Below are 15,466 nucleotides of genomic sequence, written 5' to 3'. Positions count from 1 at the left end.
CTGTTCATGAATGGCTCTTACTAAAGGGTACACCATCCATAGGGCAAGCACTCCTTCCCTAGCTGTAGGGGGCAGTATTTTGGTTCATATACAGGCCATATAGATAGACTTTCCAATTTTGGAGACTAGAAGCCACCTGCTCCTACAGTACCTAAAGTGCAGGAACTGCCACCATATTACAGACCTCTAGTATGGAGATTTATAAGCAGGGATCTCCAGCTAAGGCCTCATGCACACAAACATATTTTCATTCCGTTTTGCGGACCGCATACGGAACCATTCATTTCAATGGGTCCGCAAAAAAATGGACGGTACTCCGTGTGCATTCCATTTCCGTATGTCCGTATTTCCGGTCCGCAGAAAAATAGAACATGTCCTATTATTGTCCGCATTATGGACAAGGATAGGACTGTTCTATTAGGGGTCAGCTGTTCCGTTCCACAAAATACAGATGTCATCCGTATTTTTTGCGTATCCATTTTTTGCGGACCGCAAAACACATACGGTCGTGTGCAAGAGGCCTAAAACAGATTTTTTTTAAATGTCGCTCAGTCAGAAGATTGACCTTTTTGAAACAAACTGTACAAGCACTAATACCCTGAATGGGATTTTTGCCATATTGTCTCTTTACTAATCTAATGTAAAAGTATCTGATAGGCATTAGTTTTATTTGGCAAGAGAGTATATGTTACTCCAGACTAAGAACCTTAACCTTAACGTAACCTGTCAAAGCTTTTAAATTTTTAAAAATGAAAACTTCCCAGGGTGATGTCTGCATAGAAGGTGCAATAGCGTATGTGTATTCAATAGCAGCTACAATGAATGGGAGTTGGGGGTATGTCCGCACAGAACGGATACGTTGCAGATTTCACCATCTGAGATTTTTGTCAGCAGTGGAGGAGATTTTATCTGCAGCGTAAATTGACCTATAGTGTGAATTCGGCTACTTTCACACTTGCGGCAGCAGGGTCCGGCAGGCTGTTCCGGCGGGGGAACAGCCTGCCGAATCCAAGTTAACACTAGCCTACCATGCCACCGTAAGTGCACTCTGGCCCCACTCACTATAATGGGGGTGGGCCGGGGGTCCTACCGCAGCACGGCAAACATGCCGCGAGGCGGCCGGACGAAAACCACAGCACACTGCGGTTTTTGTCTGGCCGCCTCTCGGCTTGTTTGCCGTGCTGTGGCCGGACCTCTGGCCCGCCCCCGTTATATTGAATGGGTCCAGAGCGCACTTCCGGCGGCACTGTGGACTAGCGTTAGCACGGATTTGGCAGGCTGTTTCCCCCGCCAGAACAGCCTGCCGGACCCTGCTGCCGCAAGTGTGAAAGTAGCCTAAATCCACAGAATGACAATCTACGCTGTGAATTTCCATCACTTTGCAATGCACCGGGTGAAACCCACTGCAAATCCATCAACAAAATCCGCACAACAAATCATCATGTAAGGTCAGTTTCACACTTGTGTTGTTGTTTTCCAGTATTGAGATCCGGCAGATTATCTCAGAACCGGAAAAAAACGGTTCCGTTTTGTCCCCATGCATTCTGAATGGAAAGAAATCCGTTCAGGATGCATTAGGATGTCTTCCATCCCGCTAGCATTTCGTTGTCATTAAAAACAATGTAGGACAATGGTGATGGATCTGTTTTTTTAGGATCCTAAAAAAAACGGATCCATCACCCATAGACTTTCAATGCATTTAGTCAAGGATCCGGTTTGTTCCATTTTGATTTCACACAACCACGTCCTAACGGAATGGATGCATAACGGAATGGGTGCAAAATCTAAACCGATCTCTTTAATTCCTTTGCCGGATCTCAAAACCATAATTAACAACGCAAGTGTGAAACAGACCTAACTCATGCGGACTTCGCAAATGATTTGTCATAGAATTTGCTGGGACAGATTTTCTTTCCTAGCCTTCCTGCAGCGCAATAGCGCTATCGTACATACATACACTTATGATGAGATGACTCTGCTGCCTCTTTCCCAGTCTAGACAGCAAAGCTAAAAAGTGAGCTACATAAAACTGAAACTGCATTGCATGTACTTTAGTTACCTGACCATAAAGTAGGAAACTATATATACTATATAATAGGATAGATAGATAGATAGATAGATAGATAGATAGATAGATAGATAGATAGATAGATAGATATGAGATAGATAGTAGATATATATATATATACTGTATATATATATATATATATATATATATATATATATATCATATTTCATTTTCTGAAGAAGCATTGTTGTTAAAGGGGTTTTCACCCCAAAAATATTCTACAGTTTTCAAACCAGCATCTGGATCTGACTACTCTTCTAATTGCATGTAGCTAAAAAAAATTGTATAGCCTCTGAGGTATTGAGTAAAATATATAGGCACGCGCTCAGTTTAAATCTTCAACTGTCACCAGCCATATCTTCTGTTGGAAGCTGTAGTAGTTACAGGGAAAGAGCTACAGCAGAAAGGACACACCCCCCGAGAAAGGACACACCCCCCGAGAAAGGACACACACCCTGAGAAAGGACACACCCCCTGAAATAAATCTATAGAACAATTCACACAATGAATGCAGAGATCCATGTGAGGTACAGGGCTGGTTCTAGCTTTGTTACAAAGAGGGTGTCATGTACTATGTGATATCTGATTTTCCTCTTAGTTTACATTGACCATGGGATAACCCTTTTAAGTCCTTGTGACTGTCAACCAGCGGGTAGAATTGCTCTTTAAATCTCCATGCTAGAATAGGGAATCCACACCGACCTGCAAATAACGATCCTGCAAAAACAAAAATTTGCTTTGTAAAAACAATTTGATTTGGTTGTCAGATTGCTGACTGATACATGTCTACATTATCTATAATTACAGGGGATAATTTGCTGTCTTGCAGGGAAAGTGGTCTTAAAAGCGCTCTTTCATTTCCAGTGCAGTGTACTTATCTATTAGGGTAGCAATTTTAAAGGGGACCTGTCCCACCCTGCTTTAATGATGTTTTGCACAGGGTTAAAAGGAAATCCACCTAGCTATTCATCTAAATTGAAGCAGCTCTGCTCATCCTCCACACAATCTGTAATTATCATCACCAATATGGTACTTTCCAGTAGAATTAGATCATATAAACAGGTGACTACTATCCTTTTAAACCACACTGCTACAGAATAAAAAAAAAATTATTACATTTGTCGTGTCGCCTACGGTTGTCACTTCATGGACACAGCCTATAAAGCTGCACAGAGTTTTCCTATGCTCTCTATGCTACGGGGAAAAGTGTTTTTAAGACGCGGACTGCGTCATTTGGCACGTACACACCGAATTACTATGCATTCTCCCGAGCGAAGGGATTTTCCTCTGTAATACCATGAAAGGAAAAATGAATGTGTAAAACGTGGCCAAATTAACAAGAGCGATTCAACCCTGAAATCAAATTTAATTAGAAAAGTATGTTTGGGTCATAAGACGCAAGTTTTACATAAACTTCACGTTATTTTTTATTTTATTTCGTATTTCAAATGAGGAGTTGTACCTATCGGAGGTGCATAGGGGGAGCCCAAAGGCCCCTCTGTGAGATGAAGACATTATTGTAAAGGGTCACATGCATACTTACCAACATTTGAGTTGGTAAAATCGTGGCATATAAGCCCCGCCCCTGGGAATGCGACAAACACAACCAAAAACATCCATTTGTGGGCAGGGTTGGCATTAGCCCTGCCCATTTTCAGCACAGGAAAATCAGGGACAGATGGCAGCTATGCACATATTGGCCCTGGAAAAAAAACTTAAAAGTGGCCCTATTTTGTAGAAGGGTCCAAATTGACAGAAGGTGGGGCCAGCCATACCTTAGTGCAGCATAAATACCGCCCCAGCAGAACCCCAGCAGAACCAAATACCACAGTGCAGTACAAAATACTGCCTCCCTATAAGAGGAGACTCATCAAACCTGGTGTAAAGTAGAACTGGCTTAGTTGCCCATATCAACCAATCAGATTCCACCTTTCATTTTCCAATGGAGTTGTGAAAAATGAAAGCTGGAATCGGATTGGTTGCTATGGGTGACTAGGCCAGTTTTCCTTTTGATAAATCTCCCCCATACTTTCTATCTCTCCATTAGGTGACCGTTTGATGATTCGTATTATTCTTTGGAGATTAGATCACGTTTTAAGTTACATTAGGGATAAAACCGCGGATAGTAAAAGCCTCTTTTGTTTTCTTTTACAATATTACGGGGTCTTTTATCAAACTGGTTTAAAGTAGAACTGGCTTAGTTACCAATCAGATTCCACCTTTCATTTATCCAAAGGAGCTGTGAGAAATGAAAGGTGGAATCTGATTGGTTGCTATGGGCAACTATGCCAGTTCTACTTTACACCAGTTGGATAAATCTCCCCTTATGTCTCTCTTCATCGTTTTTCCGTTTTTTCTTTTTTTTTCTTTTATTGCTATTGCACAAAACAACCTTCCCTACATCCCAACCTGCAAATTAATAATTGTGTTTCTAGTCTGCGTTGCTACCAGACAGGGCCTGGCGTCTGCACTTAAGGTTACGAAAAGAGGCACAAAACACATGTTTTATACTTCAATCTCATCAATTAACAGAGACCTCCACATGAAAGAGAACAATTAGTGCGCTGGCCAGAAGAGAAAGCATCAGGAACAGAGAGATGTGTCGTCCCTCCGAGCACAGCTCCATTTATCCATTCTCTTCTGGTTACATTAAACGGGCACAGTCACTTTTCAAGGGAAAGCATCCGTTTCATTTATCTGCCATCTGCATCCTCTCCTTTTAACTTTACATTTTGTGGCATGTCACTAAGAAGGGTGGCTAGACTAAACTAGAGCTCTTTCTCCAAAAATCTGCCACTAAAGTACCGTACCTTTAAAGAGGGCCTGTCCCCTCTCCTGACATGTCTGTTTTACTAACTACTTTTATTTGCATCCCCCTGGTTATAAATTCTGAAGCATCTATTCTTATGACTCTATGATGTGTCATTCCTTTATTATCCCTGCTATAAGTTATGAATGAATTACTAGCAGTTTGCTATGAAGGTCCAGATGGGTTTACCTTTTTTTTTCATCCGTGTAATGACAATTCTGGAACATCTATTCTTATGACTCTATGCTGTGCCATTCCTTTATTATTGTGCCAATATTACTAGCAAGTTTGCAATGAAGGCCCAGATGGGTGTTACCAGTTGGGCATGTGTTCCTACACAGTCGGGACCCTGGCAGCACTGAATGGATAATGTCAGACTGTGAAAGGACACTCCCCCAACTAGTAACACCCATCTGAACCTTGATTGCAGACTGCTAGTAATTTATCCGTAACTTCTAGCAGGAATAATAAAGGAATGACACAACATAGAGTCTTAAAAATAGATGCTCCACAATATTTATTACATGGAGAATGCAAGTAGTTACTAAAACAGACATGTCAGGGGAGGTGACAGGTCTTTAAACAAAAGAGGATATGCTTTATTTTTTTTGCCCCAAATGGTAGCACCCAGCTGGACCTTCATTGAGACTGCTAGTCATTCATTCATAATTTCTTGCAGGAATAATAAAGAAATGGCATAACATAGAGTCATAAGAATAAATCCTCCAGAACTGTTATTACACGGGGAATGCAAGTAGTTACTAAAAGAGACATGTCAGGGGAGGTGATAGGAGTTTAAACAAAATAGGTGCAGGGGCACGCCCCCAACTGGAAGCACCCAGCTGGACCTTCATTGAGACTGCTAGTCATTCATTCATAATTTCTTGCAGGAATAATGAAGGAATGGCACAACATAGAGTCATAGGAATAGATGCTCCAGAATTGTTATTACATGGGGAATGCAAGTAGTTACTAAAACAGACATGTCACGAGAGGATGATTTATTCTTTAGAAGGACATGTCATTCACTATCAATTAAATGGTTAACAGAACTCCTTATCATCAAAGGATTATGGGGGAGATGTATCAAAACTGGTGTAAAGTAGAACTGGCTTAGTTGCCCATAGGAACCAATCAGATTCCAGCTTTCATTTTCTAAATGAGTTCTGAAAAATGAAAGGAGGAATCTGATTGGTTGCTATGGGCAACTAAACCATTTCTCGTTTACACCAGTTTTGATAACTCTCCCCCTATGACTCCTCTGTTAATTCTCACTTCCACGGTTGGCTCTCTGGATTTGATGATATGTCACGAGTTCATGTTCCTGTAATCGCCATAACGCGTCAAACCAGTCAAAAATAACACGGGCTGCCTCTGTACTTGCATTTCCCATGTAATAATTCTGGAGCATCTTTAAATAAAACTCTATGTTATTCCTCCTGGTAATTTCTGAATAAACTGTGGCACCCTCTCCACTATGATGGACAGGGCCAGGCAGGAGTGGTCACATTTACACTCTCTGGCCCTGTCAATCAAAGTGCAGAGGGCGTGGCAGGTGCAGAGAGAACAGAGCCTCTAGGTGTAATGGTAACGCCCCCGTTGCTCCTAGTGGCTCATTTGCATAGAATAAAACATCATTTTTCTCAGCAATGCGGGCACATATGAACATGGGACCAACACAGATGCCTTCAGCTGCCAAGTGCACATGTAACAGGTCAGCCAGTGTCATAGGTACAAATCTTCTGACAGATGCCCTTTATGTAAATCTCTTATAAGTGGAAATTTTCTCTAAAGTCAAATTTACATGGGCCCTCTTTATGCTTTTAATTAGGGCTCATGCCCACAAACATAAGGGCTCAGTGCACGGGCACTGGTCGTGTGCACTCCTGGTGCGAATGCAGACCCATTGACTTGAATGGGTCCGCGATCCGCTAAATACCACAAAAGATTTTTGCGGTGCGGAGGCACAGACCCGAAATCCGATCTGTGCCTCTACTCCGCAAAAGATAGGAGCTTACTGTATCTGGCGGATCGCGGACCCATTCATGTCAATGAGTCCACATTCGCACCACAGAGAGCACACAGCCAGTGCCCGTATATTGTGGACCAGCCGTTTACAGTCCGCAATACGCGCACAGGTCCTTTACATTCGTGGGCATGAGCCCTTATACTCAGGTGGTCCACAACAGGACTGTAACCCATGAAATAGCAACTCCTTGCAAACCGAAGCCGGCCTTAAACCGTTATCTTCCAATTCCGGCACAGTACGACGGAAATGTTCAGGGTTAAAGTGTCATCCAGCTTTCTCGCCACCACAGATACATATTCATGAAAACATAACAGCAGGATTTACACTCAGGACGAGCCATAGGAACCTTTTCCAAGTCCCAGCTCTTGTGCACATGCATAAATAGGAGAAATCAGGCTGCGGCCTCCTGTGTGGATAGCTGAAAATAAAACCGCCAGATGCCCCCACAACACACGGGGGACATGTTGCCAGGAGAATATGCGATGTCCTCCATCAGCGAGTGTAGCAGCGTGGATCTTAAGTCATAAATTAACACAACGCTCTTCACACAAGGGAAAAATCAAAACTTAGCAAATGCAACTCATTCGCAGTAACTTGAGTTCTATGCTCATAGGAATACTCACCTACACCCGATCAGCTGAAAAGGTGCCTTAAAGGGGATGTGTCACCTAGAGGTGTTAATGATTAGAACCAGATGGTGACAGCTTTACTTTTTTAATCATCAGTTTTTATTTTCTGATTGTAGATTTTTTGAATATATGTATTTTTTTTTCCCTTCACCTAATTATGGTGGCGGCCATCTTGCCCAAGCTGCTATTAACATCATTCAGAGATGTGCTTTACAGAAGCCACGTGGACCATAGGACACAATAGTTGGGAGATGTTCATAACAGGGGTTGTCTCATCTGAGACATAGGTGGCATGTCCTAGGATATGCCACCTATGTCAGGTAGGTCAGGTGCATGTCACTAGTACATGCCACCAATGTCAGGTACTTGCATGTCACTAAAGTATGCCACCAATGTCAGGTAGGAGCATGTCGCTAGGATATGCCACCAATGTCAGGTAGGAGCATGTCGCTAGGATATGCCACTAATTTCAGGTAGGTGCATGTCACTAGGATATGCCACCAATGTCAGGTAGGTGCATGTCCCTAGGATATGCCACCAATGTCAGGTAGGTGCATGTCACTAAGATATGCCACCAATGTCAGGTAGGTGCATGTCACTGGGATATGCCACCAATGTCAGGTAGGTGCATGTCACTAGGATATGCCACCAATGTCAGGTAGGTGCATGTCACTAGGATATGCCACCAATGTCAGGTAAGTGCATGTCACTAGGATATGCCACCAATGTCAGGTAGGTGCATGTCACTAGGATATGCCACCAATGTCAGGTAGGTGCATGTCCCTAGGATATGCCACCAATGTCAGGTAGGTGCATGTCACTAGGATATACCACCAATGTCAGGTAGGTGCATGTCCCTAGGATATGCCACCAATGTCAGGTAGGTGCATGTCACTAAGATATGCCACCAATGTCAGGTAGGTGCATGTCACTGGGATATGCCACCAATGTCAGGTAGGTGCATGTCACTAGGATATGCCACCAATGTCAGGTAGGTGCCACCTCTGGGATCCACACCTATCTCCAGAAAAGGGCCCCTAAAAGTAAAGGAGAGTGCACGCATGCGGCAAACAGCAGTATCCGGCTAAGAGCTCATGCACATGAATGTTTTATTTTTCCGTTTCTGTTCTAGTTCTTTTTAAAGGGCTGTATGTGGAATCATTCACTTCAAAAACGGATATGACGCGCGCATTACGTTTCCGTATGTCTGCATATCCGTTCTGCAAAAACATAGAACATGTCTTACTCTTTTCCATTTTGTGGACAAGGACAGGTATTGTTACAATGGATCCGCAAAAAAAAAGGCGGATGCAATACGAATGTCACACGGATGTCATCCGTTGTTTTGCGGACGGTCGTGTGCATGAGCCCTAAGCCACATACAGTGAGCTCCGGCAGGCTGATCGTCTTAGCTTTGGCGCAGGTATGGCGCTGCCTGCAGACTGCGCTGCATTTTCATGCTGACAGGTTCCCTTTAAGGAACAGCTTACGAAGCTAATGATGTTTTATCCAATCAATTGAATTGAAAGTTACAACCAGTTTCCGACTAATCTACATCTGCGCTGCTTGCAGGTGAACTCAATCAATGTTTAGCACCGCCACAGTGTTTCATTAAAGCCATTTTGGACGCAAACATTGCCTCGTGTTGAGAAAATCACACGCATTAAAAAATCGGTTTCACATGGACAAATTCAATAATGAAAAGGCTGTAAAACCATTGGAAAAGCGCTAATTAACATTTCCACGCCAGGTAGTTACCATTACGGCGTCCATGAAGACCGGAGAGATGGGGACTCCTGGGAGCAATCGCTGTCAATCACCAGAAAACGTCATGATCCTGCACCCCGACTTGTGGAAAGCGCAGCTTCCGGCCTGCTTATCTGTGGCTTACGGACTACTCATTATAGTCACCCATCCTACGCTGAAAACCTATAGCTGGCAACCAGTCCCAGGTCTGGCGGCACAGATTTTAGACGTGCACGATCTCATGTGGAAAACTTGTGCATCCAAGTGAATGAACCAGATGCTGTTAGAGGAATCATAGGGCAAACGAAGGAAGCAACAAATATCACGTTCAGCATGTTTATAGTCACCTGCATTTCCCTTCAAAATGTGCAAAAAACGTATTGGATCGGTTTTAGGCATTGTTCACATGTGCGTCGGAGGCTCATTCGCAGATTTCGTCATATTCAAAAAGGAAAATGTAGCAGAATGCAGTGCCGTTTTTCTCATCAATATGATGACTAGTGTTGAGCGAATGGAAGTCCACAGAGTGGAGTTCGATCCGAATTTCAGAATAAATTAGATTCGCCACAAAGCCAAATTTCCTCCTGCCAATCGATTTAACCTGAAATAGTGTAAAAAAAACAAAAAAAATAATTTGCTCACGAGGGGGCCGGCCGAAATCCCGTGCGCGGTGACGTATGACGTCGTCACAGGCCGCACAAGATTTTGCGCCAGATCTTCAAGCAAATGGATCAGGTAAGTATGATTTTTTGTAATTTTTTTAATGTTATTTATATCAGAGGGGTACAATGATGTGGAACGGCACAATCACCGCTTCCTGTCATTTCACCCACTGCTTACAAAGAAATACGCTTTATGACGAAGTAATTCATCATGAGGAAAAATTTTGGGAAAATTCGGCAAAGCAGACAATTTGAATTTTTCAATAATTCGCTCATCAATAATGATGACCTTGATAGAACCCAAATAAAAACATACATTTAGGGTCCATTCACCCGTCCGCAAATGGGTCCGCATCCGTTCCGCAATATCGGAAACGGGGGCGGACCCATTCATTCTCTATGGCAGGGGTGGGGAACCTCCGGCCCGAGGGCCGTATGCGGCCCACGGTATCATTTCATGTGGCCCCCGGCCCCCTGCCAGAACATAATGTGAAAATGCTTATGACCCCTTCCATTATGGAAGCGGTCATTAGCATACGGTAGGCACAGGAAGGTGAGAACAGCACTGCACTGGCTGTCCTCACCTTCCCTGGTCTTCTTTCAGCCCCACACTGTGTCCTGACACATCCAGCGTCAGGACGCAGTGCACGTAGACGTGCACTATGACCTGACGCTGTGCGGTGTGAGGTGACAATATAGTGCGGCAGGAAGAAGAACAGGGAGGGTAAGTGAATCTGCCAAGAGGCAGCGCCGTACGGAGCTGGAGAGGTAAGTTTATTTGTTTATCTTAAATACAGTATCTGATCTGATGTCTGATTGGGGCTGATCTGAGGCTAAAGGATGGTGGGGAGGGTCTGATGGGGGTCTGATCTGAGGCTTGGGAGGGTCTGATCTGAGGCTGGGGGTGTCTGATCTGAGGCTGGGGTTTGATAGGGGTCTGATCTGAGACTAGGGGGGCTGATGGGGGCTGATCTGAGGCTGGGGAGGGTCTGATGGGGGCTGATCTGAGGCTAGGGAGGGTATTATGAAGGTCTGATCTGAGGCTGGGGGGTCTTATAGGGGCTGATCTGACCCTGGGGGGTCTGATGGGGGCTGATCTGAGGCTGGGCGTCTGATCCGGGTCTGGTCTGAGGCTGGGGGTCTGATGGGAGTCTGATCTAAAGCTAGGAAGGGTCTGATTGGGGTCTAATCTGAGGCTTAGAGGTCTGATGGGAGTCTGATCTGAGGCTGATGTAGGCCTGGGGGGTCTGATAGGAGGCTGATTTCAGGCTGATGGAGGTGGGGGCAGATATTTTGCTGAGAAAGGGACAAAGGCAGGGACAGTTGCGAAGAAAGAGTCAGGGAGAGTGAAAGCTGGGTGAACCCCTCTCTGGACCCCCTGGGTTTAGCTTCCTGCCATTAATGTCAAATAAGTAACATTCTGAACTTAAAAATTAGACTGCTATGTGTGGTCAATATGGCGCCTGTATTGTATGTAATATACTGTATATATATAGTGCAGGCGCTATTTTGTGCTGCAAAAATACAGCCCTCTAGATTATTTTAATTGAAGTGCAATTTCTGTAACTTATCCCTAAGTCAATTATATGTTTGACCAAATACAGCAGTAAAAAAATTTTATTGAGAATTTTGTATGGCCCCCGAATGATGTTACAAATATCCAAATGGCCCTTGGCAGCAAAATGGTTCCCCACCGCTGCTCTATGGGGTCGAAAGAGATGCGGAGAGCACACAAAAAAATAGACCATGTCCTATTCTTAGGTGCTTCCTAGGACTGAGCAGTGACAGGAGGATGCACCCTTTCTTCCTACTGGGCACACCCTGATGTTGAGGCTCTTTCCTGATGGTATCAAATCAATGGCCGGCTGCCTTATATAATATAATAGGACACTTTAATAAAAACTAATCCCATACAAATCTTGCTACTATTCATATAAAATATACCAATAAGACCATACATATAATTTGCATATAGTCGCAGTCCCTCAACTCTATATAGTGCGGAGCTCTCGCACTATGGAGCGTTATTCTTTAACACACCAAACGCGTTTCGAAACCAACGCGGTTTCTTCTTCAGTGGTACACTACCTACGCTCCATAGCGATATCCACATATTGGAACAGCTGAAAAACTAGCGCGGGGATAGAGCGCAGATACCAGCAGCTGTACAAGCCGTATAGGACAACAGCACGTACAGTATGTATAAACTGCTTTACAACCAACCGACAACCCTGGTTCAACTGAGATCCCGGCGAGCAGTTATTAAACATACCATTTGATCGGTGCGTGTACGTCTGATAAGGACTTGAAAGCTGCGCGACTAAGACTGTATGATCACAAAACAATAGAGCGACACGACCAATTACGGAAGGCTCTATTCAGGCTCACCTGTCCAACTTACATTGAGTATATATAAGGACGCTATTGAAACATTAATTTTATAATAGAGCGAGAGATCCGCACTATACAGAGTTGAGCGACTATATGCGAATTATATGTATGGTCTTATTGGTGTATTTTATATGAATAGTAGCAAGATTTGTATGTGATTAGTTTTTATTAAAGTGTCATATTATATTATATAAGGCAGCCAGCCATTTATTTGATATGAATAATTTATAAGCTATACTCCGGAGAGCACTCATATATATTGTGTATTACCTTCCTGATGGTAGTTGGGGTGTCCTTGAGTATTGTATGGGTGCAAGGCAGGAGATGTAGGTGCAATGTCCGGCAAATGGTGCTGGAGTCAGTAACCAAGCCAGAAGATAAAGAATGGGAGTTGTAACAATGTATGGATATAGACCAGGATGGGGATTGTAGTACTCCTTCCCTTTATCTCACTAAAGTCTCCCTCTGCAGAATCTAAGGCTGGCAATTTTATTTTTACAATGGTGCTGTAATTCCCATGCTGAAGGGGTACGGCAGGCCAGGACCATGTCCAAGTGTGAAAGGGTGTCTTAGCAATGTCCCTCTCACTGCAGTAAAGTCTCTATCAGCCTAAGGCCTCATGCACACGACCGTTGTGTGCATCCGTGTCCGTTGTTCCGTTTTCCATGATTTTCTGTGGACCCATTGACTTTCAATGGGTCAGTTGAAAACTCAGAAAATGCACCGTTGTTCATCCACGTCAGTGATCCGTGTTTCCTGTCCGTCCAAAAAATATGACCTGTCCTATTTTTTTGACGGACAACGGTTCACGGACCCATTCAAGTCAATGGGTCCGTGAAAAAACACGGATGCACACAAGATTGACATCCGCGTCCGTGATCCGTGGCCGTAGGCTACTTTCACACAGACGGATCCGCAGATCCGTCTGCATAAAAGCCTTTTCAGAGCTGAGTTTTCACTTCGTGAAAACTCAGATCCGACAGTATATTCTAACACAGAGGCATTCCCATAGTGATGGGGACGCTTCAAGTTAGAATATCCTACGAACTGTGTACATGACTGCCCCCTGCTGCCTGGCAGCACCCGATCTCTTACAGGGGGCTGTGATCCGCACAATTAACCCCTCAGGTGCCGCACAGTTCTCAGTATATTCTAACTTGAAGCGTCCCCATCACTATGGGAACGCCTCTGTGTTAGAATATACTGTCGGATCTGAGTTTCACGATCTAACTCAAATCCGATGGTATATTCTAACATAGAGGCATTCCCATGGTGATGGGGACGCTTCAAGTTAAAATATACCATCGGATTGGAGAAAACTCTGATCCGATGGTATAATAGGGACTCCTGACTTTACATTGAAAGTCAATGGGTGACGGATCCGTTTGCAATTGCACCATATTGTGTCAACGTCAAACGGATCCGTCCCCATTGACTTGCCGTCCCCATTGTCCCCATTGTAAGTCAGGACGGATCTGTTTGGGTCTGCACGGCCAGGCGGACACCAAAACTTTTTTTTTTACTCTCCTTCATGTCCGTGGATCCTCCAAAAATCAAGGAAGACCCACGGAAGAAATAACTGACACAGATCACGGAACTACGGGACCCGTTTTTGCGGACCGCAAAAAAAAAACGGTTGTGTGCATGAGGCCTTAAACAGCAAATACCTTACTGACGGGCCTGTTCTTCCTTTTTCTTTTCCTGGAGTAATGTGAAGTAGAGATGGTTTCCTCTTCCTTAATGTCTCCGAAATAGTGGTTCTCTGGAGATCAGGCCTAGTACTCTGAAGAGTGAGCCCATGTCATGCCCTCTCACTTCCCAACTAACACTAGAATGAGCTAAGAGTGGATCTAAGTCTATATCGTAACTTCCTAAAGGGGCAGAGGATTATTTACATCCATGCAGAGATACTGTATACTGGTAGATTACAAGACATTAACATATTAAAAACATTACATAACAAGAACAGTTTGCAAGTATCCTATTCTTGGGCAGTGCACATGTTACAGCCATGAAGGTAAAGGGATTGTTTAGCCAGGAACTTTTTTTCCTGGTTAGACAATCCCAAAATGGTCAAAGAAGAAGGTAAAAAAGTTATACTCCCCTTATCACTTCCGTTCCATTGCTTACCTAGTCCCACACAAGTCTCTACATCCTGATGAAATGTGACCAATCACCCAACCACTGGATGTGGCGATCACATTTCTGTGTCGAGAGGGACCAGGAAGCAGAGATTGGCAGGAGGCAGTGGAATGGGATTGTTAAGGTGCCTCTAGGAGCAACGGGGTGTTACCATTACACCTAGAGGCTCTGCTCTCTCTAGAACTGCCGCACCCTCTGCACTTTGACAGGACCAGGCAGTGTAAATGTGATCAAAGTGCAGAGGGCATGGCAGTTGCAGAGAGAGCAGAGCCTCTAAGGTGTAACGGCAACGCCCCTGTTGCTCCAAGAGGCTCATTTGCATATATTAAAAATTAATTATTTCTCAGCAATGCTGGCACATATGAACATGGAACCAACACAGATGCCTTCAGTTACAAAGCGCACATGTAACAGGTCAGCCAGTGTCATAGATACAAATATGCTGACAGATACCCTTTACGATTGGTGCTGGTCCAACCCCCGGCACCCCGCCATTCAGCTGTTTGAAGAGCTGCAGCCTCTTCCTAGGCCAGTGACGTCACCTTCATCTGTCACATGGCCTAGGCCTATACAAGTGAATTGGGCTGAGCTGCAATACCAAGTGCAGCCATTATACAATGGATGGCACTGTTCTTGGTAAGCTGCAAGGAGGCCGCAAATCTTATTGGAGCACCATGGGCTCTTCAAACAGCTGATCGATGGTGGCGCTGGGAATTGAACCTCCACCAGATATTGATGTCCTAATCCTATCATGAGGATAAGTCATTAATATATTATCGTTCGGAATTTTTTTTTTTATTGGCCCGGCCTTTATGTTACTAGGATGTGGTAGTGAAACAGTCAACATTTTTGTATTTAACAGCTTGACTATTTCCATGTGCATTGTTCTCTTCCCTTTGGAGACTGCACGTTGCTAAAAATACGCATTATTTCATCCAAGTGTCTTAAAATAGCTGCAGATGAGCCCGTACAATGGCTTGCTTTTCCTCG

The 15,466-nt window shown here is 44.0% G+C and overlaps 1 protein-coding gene across 2 annotated transcripts in view; it reads left to right on the top strand.

The window, feature by feature from the left end:
• SYT7 (synaptotagmin 7) overlaps positions 1-15,466 on the top strand; it is a 384,370-nt gene that overhangs the window by 267,718 nt on the left and 101,186 nt on the right. The window lies entirely within an intron of this gene.

Source organism: Bufo bufo, chromosome 10 (assembly GCF_905171765.1).
Source record: "Bufo bufo chromosome 10, aBufBuf1.1, whole genome shotgun sequence".
NCBI classification, from domain to species: Eukaryota; Metazoa; Chordata; class Amphibia; order Anura; family Bufonidae; genus Bufo; species Bufo bufo.
The sequence above is the reverse complement of the archived record's forward strand: the minus strand, read 5'-3'. Positions and strand labels throughout refer to the sequence as shown.